Raw genomic sequence first — 11,710 nt, 5'->3', positions numbered from 1 at the left:
TCATAGCATACTTTTTTTAAAAACACGAGTTCAGAAAAAACTTTTCATGGTCAATATTATCCTTCACTATTTTAGATATTTTATTTAAATTTTAATCTTCTTAAGTTTTAATCATTACATGTTAGACCCTAGAGGGGGGGTGATTAGGGTCTTATGCTAATCTAATCCGATTTTATGTCAATTAAAAAACTATTAACAAATTATTCTAGTAAGTATGAAATACAACAAGATATGTGAGCTAGGATAAGCGATATGAACAATGAGATATCCTATATGATAAAAATATATGCAAGGATATATAAACTAACACAATGGTGAAATAAACATAAACAAGATAAGAGTGATAGTGTAAATAAACAATGCAAACACACAATATGATCACGGAGTTCGGCCCTTCCGTCCTACGTCTCCGCTCCCCACTCCCGGGGAGAAATCCACTATCACAACCGGGTTTTCTACGTTCACCCGAATAACATTTACACCTCACACTCGGTTTTCTAGCTAACCGAAAACTTTACAATCAACACTCTTACAATTACACTCTACACCCTCTCAAGTGTTGGACCCTAGATGTGTCTCCCTCAAGTGCTCGGATACAACCTCTCCCTAGGTTCGTCAACCGACGCCACTCCTCTTGGGATGACCCCGACTCTCACCACACACTCCTCTCGCTGTACACGTGTATTACAAAGTGATCCTCACACTAAAGCACAATTACAACAATTGTTTGTTCTCTAATATAGATGAGAACACAATGAAAGCTCACACTCAATTGTTACAACTCTCACCAACCCAAATATACTATGTATGAAAATACAATAAGCTCAATGTGGGTGAGTATAAACAATGAGTGAAATAAAATCTAACTCAAATAGCAAACTAGCAATAATAAGAATATTAAAATCAATACTAAAATTGCTAGAGAAAAGAGTTTAAAAAACTTCTCTATAAACACAAAGGAGAGGATGAAGAAGATTGAGAATGAATCCCTCAATTTGTAACGTAAGCTTCCTCCTTTGTAAACAAAAATCTCAAACTTAAAACAAACTAAACAAACTTAAACCCTTGTTTAAAACTTTCTTAAACTTGTTTAAAACACTCTCATTATTGTTGTATAGAGAGCTGAAGACAATGGGGGTATTTATACCATCTCAAAACTTCAATAAAAACCCTAAACAAAAGATCAAAAAGCCCACAGAAAAACTGAGCTGGAACTAGCCGTTAGAATCCAACGGATAGTTCGGCGGGCGACCCTGGGAAACTCGCGGTCGACCGCCACGGTTGACCACGAGCTATAAAAAAATCATTCTGAGTCTCTGGACTCAAACACTCTGGACTGCATCCGGTCGACCGCCACGGTTGACCACGAGCTATAAAAAAATCATTCTGAGTCTCTGGACTCAAGGCGGTCGACCGTAAACTGACACATGACATTTACAGGTTTTGAAAATAGTTTTTATGACTTTAAAACCTGTTTAAAAATATCAAATAAATTCTAAAAAATATAAAACTTTGGAAAATGGTTGTAGACATGATAATACACATGCTACAAAAACTGGTTTTTAAAAAAGACTTCTCAATGGAGAAATATCATCATTTTCCAAAACATAAAAATGTGGATGTTTGTGGAAAAATTCGATGTAAAAGAAACGAAAGAAAAATTGATTTGTATTCTCTCAAAATCGATTACAATTGGATTCCGATTACAAAAGAGAGGAGAATGAATTTGATTCTCCCCTTTGTTTAAAACTGGGTTCTTCAAGGTAGCGATGGAGTGCCTCCTTCGATTGTTCGTGTCGAATTTGCTCTCCGCTGACGATCCGACCGTCTTTTATCTCGTGAGAACGATGAACTTCTGTGAAAAGTTTGATGGGTAACTCTTTAACGAGTTTAAGAACTCTGAATGAGTTAGAACTCTGTGAATAGAGTTGTTAGAACTAAACATTCGGTTAATGACCAAGCAGATATTCTGTTGTTGAAGAATCCTTTCAGATTTGATCTTCTGAACTCGATTCAAAAATCCTATTTCCAAGGATTTCGTCTCTCCTGCCTCTCTGTGCGGTTGAGATCCTGAAGAACCTCCAAACCCATGCGGTTTAGATGCTGAAAATTCAACCCTCTACTCTGTTGGGTTTGTTGAGTTTTTATAGGGGGATAACAGGTTGTAACTGCCCTCTAAATCCGCTCCAAAGTGGGCGTGATTTCCTCAGATCGTAGGGAAAACAGTTCTGAAACCATTCGCCTCATGTTTGAACGAGTCAAACGCCCAATCTGGTGTTCAGAACCCCAACTTCGCGTCTTAGAATTGAGACGCGAGGTTGGGCGTTGACTGAACATCAATGAACGCGAGGGTCGCTCGTGTTTTGCTTGTTGCAGCTTGGAAACGCTGGGGTCGGGTGTTGGTTGAACCTCAAGAATGCGAGGGTCGTTCGCGTTTGACTTGTTGTAGCTTGGAAACGCGGGGGTCGCCTGCACTTCCAGAATTGTAACGCGGGGATGACTTCTGCGTTTTAAAAGGGGTTAGTTGATTTGTAACCTCTTCTACAGAGCGTTGCAAGGACCGTTATTCAATAATCCTAGCTTTAGCTGTTGTGGAGTGTGAAAGTCGTTAGATTGTAACTTTTACTGTAGATTGTGAAGACTGCTGAATAGAGTTTTCATCAGTTGTCGGAAGTGTCGTTGAATTGTAACTCTTCTCAATCTATGTGAAAAGTCCTCCGTTTGCAGCTTTCGTTTGTTAGCATGAAAGCTATCTGATTATAGCTTTCATTGTTGGAACTTGATGGGGATCAATTATCCATTGTGATATTTAGATGAATATTTGCCCACAGCTCTCTACCAAGCAACTCACCAACTAAGTCCAACCTTTTATTTCTGAAATCATCATACTGCTCATCAGCATCTCTAATAGTTGCTAATATAATATTAGTCATGTTGTTGTCGCAGCCATCAAGATCAATCATCTCAAATATGAGACCGTATTTGTAGCGACTGTAGAGTTGCGGATGCAGTGATTAGAAAGTCGTCTGATTGTAACTTTCATTGTCGGGGCTTGATGGGGATCAGCTATCCATTGTGATTTTTAGACAGCCTACAGAACCCCCTCCAAAGTTTTTAAAAGTTCGCGGTTGACTGGAACGAATTTTCAGAATACTTTGGATCCCAAAATTTAGTGGATTGATTGTTCACTCTGTCTGATCGAGCCAGACGATTTCAACGTTGTTGATTGTAATCTATCTGTACTCCTCCAATAGACTCCCCAGTGGAGTCGTTTGTTTCTTCTCGGCTTTGGTCACCTTGATGATTGTTGTTAGCTCTTCTTTTATTTATCTGGGGCTGTGTCATAGCCTTGACAGTCAAGAAGCTGCTATTATAGCGGTCCAAATACATAGATAACTTCTGCATTTAAGGATTGGAACGCGTGGGTGAGCTCTGCGTTGGAGAATTTGAACGCGTGTGTAGGCGTCAAAAAATGCTAATAGATATCCAAACATAGAGAAGATCACTCCAAAAAATCACAAGAATTGATCTCATACTGTTTTAGAAAATCAAGACAGATATGAACTGTCTCGCCAGCGAGACAGTCTTTACTGTCTCGCAGCGAGACAGTCTGTACATGTCTCGCAGCGAGGACAGTGTTTACTGTCGTCCGCCAGCCCGAGACAGACTTTTGCTGTATCGACCCGCGAGACAGACTCAACTGTCTCGCCTAGCGAAGACAGACTTAACATGCTCTCGCTGCGAACAGTGTTGAAATGGCTTAAAAAAACCAACCTTGATAACTGCCCTACACGTGTCCATTAACTGCCAAGGGATCGTCGGCAAACATCAGTAGAGCCGAAAATACAGTGAATAACTGCCAAAATAACGGATTAGAAACATGGGGAAGGCAGGTTAAAACGAAAACTGCCAGACAAGTACGTTTCCGAGACAGTATTTACCTGTCTCGCGGGCCGAGACAGCAAACACTGTCTCGCCCGCGAGACAGCTTAAACACTGAATCTCCGCGGTCCGTAACGTATTGGGTTTGTTTGTGCAGTTTCTGCTTAACACTACCCCAGAGTGCTATAAATTATCCCCTTCCTCGCCTAGGATCATTTTTGAGGCGGATTACGAGAGAGAGCTGGTTCGACAGACAGTGCAGATTCTTTGGGCTTCTGGGCAAACTCCTTGATATTCAGGCTTTGACTTGATTTCAAGAAGAACGACTATCTTACCTTGATAAGATATCGTTTCAAGTTCTCACTTTGATAAACGAAGGAAGAATCATCAAACCCCTCACGATTCAATCAGAATCTGTGATTTGGTGGTCCACGAGTCAAAGCGCTCCTGGCACAGGCAAAGATCCCACGCAAGCAGCGATCCAAACAACGATCCTGCGTTTGTTTCTAAAAAGTTGTAATTTTCATTTTGTTGTGTAAAAAAGGTCTTATAAAAAGACTATTCCTTTGAATTTATTGTAATCGATCGAAGATATAATGAATTCCACAGTAAGACCAACTTTTGACGAAAACAAACTGGCGACCACAGTGGGAGCCAACGGTCTCGCTGTCGAGATCGTCGTGTCGTAGCCGATCAAGATTCCAGTTGAATCCATGGTCGAATACGAATTCGACCAAACCAAGTTTGAGGAATATCTCTCATCATCCTCTTCAAGATCTTCATTGTCTCGCAAGTACAAGAGGATCTCACCATTGAAGAAGAATTACATGCCAAAGAAGGCACAGAATGAAGACTCTCGCCTGATTGTTGCTGAGGATTCTACTTGCAACATCTCTGCTCACGATGACTCTTCTCTAGTTAGAAAGTTATCAAATCAAAGCCCACCGGCACTGACGAAAAGAGCTCGTCAGAGACAACGACAACGCCGCGCTCGCCAAATGTCTAAGGCCTTGGAACAACCCGACGGAGTTCGTTATCATGCGGACTTAGAGTCGAGGAGGCATCGAGTGGTTTAATTGTCTCAACGACCAATCACTCATGTCTCTGCTAAACTCACGACAGAGGAATGGATTATTGTCAAAAGGGCTCGTTCGACCCTCAAAGAACGTATACAAAAACATCGTGCAAACGCTGCTCATGCCCGTGCTCACTTACAACAAAGACGAGAAAGGAAGAAGGAAACGGTGGCCAAAGAACCACCGAAACTCTGCCAAGTTTGGATTCCAAAGTCTGGAGTTGTGAAAAATCAGCATTCGGAGCCCGTTAAGACTCCACACCCGTAAGGGGGTAGTTCTAAACGTATGACTCTTGACATAACCTTGGATCGCTCAGAGGCGACGACCAGTCATCCTGGGTCTGATAACAAGGTTCAAACACAAAAACAGAAGATAGGTTGCTCTGGTCACCATGCTGACGAGTTGTACTATCAAACTAAAGGTGGAAACAAATCACATAAAAGGACTGTTCGAGAAACGAATCGTCATTGTGTATGTGAAAAACTTATCAAAGCAGTGTTGTCCAAATGCAACTGCTTTAAAACCATTCCGCCGAAAGTTTCTGTGTTCCAGAGATTTTCTACTGAAATGTCAAAGTCCAAACCGAGACGTTTCAACAAGAAGTCAGCTGTCCAAGATGACGAACTCCCTGAAGTCACCGTCAACATGGCTGATAAAGGAAAATCTAAGCGGCATTCAAATGAATCAAATCCCGACTTTTTCCCGAGAGGGAAAGTCAATTCAAGAATTGCCCAACGGATGTCCCGACTCCAGTTAAGAGCCATCAGACATAGGGACTACAAGAGAATGCATGAAGGAAAGTCATCAGAGGACGAGCTCTCGGACACTTGTTCTGCGATCGCTTCGGATGATACAGTATCTAGCACAGGGCAAACCAGAGAAGTACTCACAATCACCTCTGATCAATTCGCTCAAATACTTCAAGAAGCTCTAGCGAAGCAACGTGAAGAAATTAGAGCTGAGATGAAGACAGAGATGGAGTTAGCTATCCAACAAATGAGAGAATTGCTAACTCAACGACCTCAATCTCCTGAGTCCAGTCAGCTTGAAAATAAAGTCAATGCTTTGATGACGGCTCAAGAAGTGAAAAAGACGGTTATTCCATATCCTTATCCAAGAGAATGGGATTCAATACCGTACCCGACAAAATTCAATTTGATTAACTTCACACCGTTTGACGGGAAGAGCTCGCCTACTCAACACTTGATTTATTTCAAGTCTCATTTGGGCATGATCTCTGGAAATGAGGCTTTAATGGTCCGGTCATTCATTGGCACCCTTCGTGGGCCCGCCTTCGATTGGTACCGACGTCTCAAGCCAGGGAGTATCAATTGCTGGGATAACATGGAAAGTTTGTTCCTCAGTAATTTCTTCGATAATGACACTGAAGTGTCAATTGGAACCCTTCTGGATGAGAAGCAAAAAGACGGAGAGTCAGTCGACAATTTTGTCAAGCGCTTCCGTAACAAGGCAATGAATTGTAGAGATCCTGTTACAGAGAAGTTCATCCTGCAAACATGCCACAATAATCTCTCTATCGATGTCCTGGAAGCCCTAGGGGTCGTACCATCCAAAACTTGGAAAGATTTAAAAGTGCGCGGCGAACAAGCGGAACACTTTCTTAAAAGAAAGAAAGCTGAAAGAAGCCAACCAACGACATCTGCAATCGCTGGGAACGCGACTCTCGATCCGAGGTTTCAAAAGGAGTATTCTTTCGAAAATGATGAAGCTCCAGCCATATTGAAATACCTCCTCGCTAATGACAAAATAGAGCTGCCACCTATTAAAGATCAGGAGGGAGCTAAAAGGATTACGGATCCAAATTACTATGCATACCACAGAAGGGCCCTTCATCCCACCGAGATTTGTTTCGGACTCAAAAACAAAATCCAAGCCCTAATTGACACCGGCGTCATAACGACGAAACAAGCCAATTAAAGACACCACAACTCCATTGGGTACACGAGTATAAACTGTTTCCCCTCACTCCGAAGAGTATATGAGTATAAACTGCTCCTCGATACTCCAACAGGTATATGAGTCTAAACTATTTCCTTTCTTTCACGGAAAGTTCCTGGAGAGCGCTATGCATAGTACTCTTAAGGATAACCCGATCATGCAGCTGAATATAATGATAAACCCAGTTTCATAAGAAAAGCTGGGGGTGGATGGTTCATGTAATGGGAAGTTCTCGGAAGAATGCTATATGTAATGTTCTTAGGGATAACTCGATCATTACAAACAAAGTGATAAACACTACATCCCCACGATGATTTTCGAATACTCTTTTGCTGAGATGAGATTCGATCACTTTTTTAGATCAATCTTCCCTCACAAAACTCATATTTGGTCAAACCTTTAAACAGTTAGGACCAAAGCCAAAATTCCCTCTCGATTCCTTCCATGAACGAGAGGTCCACAAATCGCATGGTCAAACCTTTAAACAGTTAGGACCAAAGCCAAAATCTCCTCTCGATTCGTTCCATGAACGAGAGGTCCACAAATTGAACGATCAAACCTTTAAACAGTTAGGATCATCTCAAATTCTCATTTGGTCAAACCTTACTACAGTTAGGACCAAAACCAAAATCCCCTTTCGATTCCTTCCATGAACGAAAGGTCCACAAATTGAATGGTCAAACCTTTAAACAGTTAGGATCGTCTCAAATCCCCATTTGGTCAAACCTTTAAACAGTTAGGACCAAAGCCAAAATCCCCTCTCGATTCCTTCCATGAACGAGAGGTCCACAAATTGAACGGTCAAATCTTTAAACAGTTAGGATCATCTCAAATCCCCATTTGGTCAAACCTTTAAATAGTTAGGACCAAAGCTAAAATCCCCTCTCGATTCCTTCCATGAACGAGAGGTCCACAAATTGAACGGTCAAACCTTTAAACAGTTAGGATCGTCTCAAATCCCCATTTAGTCAAACCTTTAAACAGTTAGGACCAAAGCCAAAATCCCCTCTCGATTCCTTCCATGAACGAGAGGACCAAAGCCAAAATCCCCTCTCGATTCCTTCCATGAACGAGAGGTCCACAAATTAAATGATCAAACATTTAAACAGTTAGGATCGTCTCAAACGCTCATTTGGTCAAACCTTTAAACAGTTAGGACTAAAACCAAAATCCCTTCTCGATTCCTTCAATGAACGAGAGGCCCACAAATCGAACGATCAAACCTTCCTACAGTTAGGATCATCTCAAAACTCTCACTTGGTCAAACCTTACTACAGTTAGGACCACAACCAAATCTCCTTTCGATTCATTTTGTGAACGAAAGATTCACTTTTGAATTGAGTAATCAAACCTTATGACAGTTAGGATTATTTAAACCAACGCAGATTCTCTAAGTGGAAACCCCACTTTGAGTTTCTTTTGCAATAGGAGATAGAATATAAAATTCTTCCTCTCCGATTTCGGGTTCATCTCTACCAACAAAAAAGAGACAAGGAGATAGAATATAAAATTCTTCCTCTCCGATTCTGGGTTCATCTCTACCAACAAAAAAGAGACAAGGAGATAGAATATAAAATTCTTCCTCTCCGATTTTGGGTTTATCTCTACCAACAAACAAGAGACCAGGAGATGGAATATGAAATTATTCCTATCCGATTCTAGGGTTTATCTCTACCAACAAACAAGAGATTGAAAGATAGAATACCCAATTCTTTCTTTATAATTTTGAGTTCATTTTCCTGCATAGGAAATGTAACCTATTTGCATTTCAAAAGCCATGCCATTTACGCATGGGGGATATTATCTCTATCCCTTATTAGAGATAAGCCTACATCTAACACATGTAGCCTACATATTCAACATGGTAGTTTAAAGTCTAAAAGAGTCTAATTCTTTTAGCCCAACGTTATATGTGAAATGGACTTAGATAATTCACATACTAGCCCGATTCAAACGGTAATCGGTAAAGGCATATCAAATCCGTTTATGGCTGAGGGTTTGCCAAAAATCCTATAAGTATTATGTTTATTTATTCTAAACAAGAATGAGTAATCATAATAAGATTTTGCTTCGGTTCAAGACCTCGACAATGGTTAAGCGATAAACGCAGTACCAGAGGAATGTTAGCTACTCTACAAAGCATTGAGTAGACTAAAAGATGAAGAAATCAACGAATTAATGGTCAGACGTATCATATCCAAAGTATTCCAGCCTCTTTTATAAAAGAATGAGGCTAAAATACTTTGGAGGGGGTATCTGTAGGCGTAAAAAAATGCTAATAGATATCCAAACATAGAGAAGATCACTCCAAAAAATCATAAGAATTGATCTCATACTGTTTTGGAAAATCAAGACAGATATGAAATGTCTCGCCAGAGAGACAGTCTTTACTGTCTCGCCAGCGAGACAGTCTTTACTGTCTCGTAGCGAGACAGTGTTTTACTGTCTCGCCAGCGAGACAGACTTTGCTGTCTCGCCAGCGAGACAGACTTTGCTGTCTCGCCAGCGAGACAGACTTTGCTGTCTCGCCAGCGAGACAGACTTTGCTGTCTCGCCAGCGAGACAGACTTTGCTGTCTCGCCAGCGAGACAGACTTTGCTGTCTCGCCAGCGAGACAGACTCATTTACTATCTCGCGGGCCGAGACAGCAAACACTGTCTCGCCCGCCGAGACAGTAAACACTGTCTCGCCGTACTAAATCGTTGTTTTGTTGAGTTTTTATAGTTACAGACCCCAGAGGCTATAAATACCCCCCTAGGGTTATTTCTAAGGCGGATGAGAGAGCAGAGGCTGGGTTCAGAGCAGACAGAGCAGAGTTCTTGGGCTTCTGGCAACTCCTTGAGATTCGAGCTTTGACTTGATTTCAAGAAGAACGACTATCTTACTTTGATAAGATATCGTTTCAAATTCTCACTTCGATAAACGAAGAAAGAATCATCAAACCCCTCATGATTCAATCAGAATCTGTGATTTGGTGGTCCACGAGTCAAAGCGCTCCCGGCATAGGCAAAGATCCCACGCAAGCAGCGATCCAAACAATGATCCTGCGTTTGTTTCTAAAAAGTTGTAATTTTTATTTTGTTGTGTAAAAGAGGTCTTATAAAAAGACTATTCCTTTGAATTTATTGTAATCGATCGAAGATATAATGAATTCCACAGCAAGACCAACTTTTGACGAAAACAGCGTGGTTGAGCCTCGCGTTTGGAATCTCAACCAACTCGATCGCTAAAATCGAGTTCGAGCGGGATTCTGGCCTAGAATCTCGTTCCGATTTGACAGCTCACAGTTGTCTATAAATAGACCGCTGAGGGTCAAATCAGAGTCATTCGACTCTTCTTGAAATTTCAACGAAATTTTTTGTTTTCATCTCCGGTGAAAACTATTCCTCTTCTCCTCCGACTAGACTCCATGGCACCCAAGAAGGTTGTTCCTCGTCCCTCTAAGTCCGACGTCGCCGTGGCTCAGGGGTCAGCATCGTCTACTTCGGCTGGCGGCGCTATTGCTCAGGCGAACGTTCCACCCTAACTTCCTTTGATCGGCGGTGAGTACGACCTCTGTGGTCATTAAACTTGCTTCGGCAAGTTCTGATCTTTGGATCAACGAGGAAACTCGTTTCAATAACGCGGGGCTGGACTTCGTCGTTTGGTATTTTTGACGAGGGGTTTGACCTCCGCGTCTTAGATTCTTGACGCGAGGTTCGACTTACGCGTCTGAACTTTTTGACGCTAGGTTCGACCTTCGCGTCTGAGCTTTTTGACGCTAGGTTCGACCTTAGCGTCTAAAATTTGCCTTTGCGTTGTCTGACTTTTTCTTTATTTTGCAGTGCGTCATACCAGCGAGCCTCTCCCTTTTCACCACTATTTTGGGCACGAAGGTGGTGTGGATCTGAATATGACCTTCAACCTGCGCCAAGAACTCCCAGTTTTCCGAATTAAGGAGAAGAGTCGCATGGAACTAATCACCCAAGCTTCTCCTGAGACCCTTAGGATATTGGTTACGGACGCTCGACTTGAAAACCTGAGCTGTAAGCCAATAGTCAAACCTGGATTCCTCTTCGGGGATTTTGTTGACTTCGAGGCAGGCGCTGCTTATGATGGGGACTACAAGTGGCTATGGAAAGTTGGGGACCACAACCTTTTCTTGCCCAATATGGAGAGGATGTTCCCTATATCCTACTTTCAGTGTATTTCCATCCCAAGGCGTATGGATTGGCCCCTGGTTAAAGATCAGGATGGAGTTGTTCTTAGAACCCTGACTTTTCAAGGGGTCCGCATAGTTGGTTACAACCGACTGGTGACAGCTTTACGGTCAGGTTTATTTGCTAAGGAGTATCCTGTCGGTGAAGTGGCCAGTCCGGCGAATACCTTTATCAAGAAGTTTCTGGCAAAGAAAGGAGAGTTTCCCGCGTAAGGATTTAGAACTCCTGGCTGGGTTCATTCTCCGGTGACAGGGTGGTGGACCCGGATGACCAAGTTTGTTTTGGAGGAATTGGAAGTCCCTCTTGCTCGAGCTGGATTGCAGATTCCTGTGCGGGCTACTAAGTTTGGGATTATTCAGAGCCACTTTCATTTCTTCTCCATATTGGAGAAGTATAATCCCGAGACTTGTACTTTCTTCACCCCTGTGGGGGAGTTAGGCTTCGCTCTTCACGAGATGCATGAAGTCTCGGGTCTTCTTCTTGGGGATTTACCATACGAAGAATTTGTTCCGGGATCCGCGGAACTTAAAATTTTAAAGAAGACCAGCCCCGAAATTTATGCCACCCTCTGGGAAGTCATGTGTCACTTCCACA

The sequence above is a fragment of the Asparagus officinalis genome, chromosome 9 (assembly GCF_001876935.1).
Source record: "Asparagus officinalis chromosome 9, Aspof.V1, whole genome shotgun sequence".
Lineage (NCBI taxonomy): Eukaryota > Viridiplantae > Streptophyta > Magnoliopsida > Asparagales > Asparagaceae > Asparagus > Asparagus officinalis.
This window is presented reverse-complemented; position numbering follows the sequence as displayed.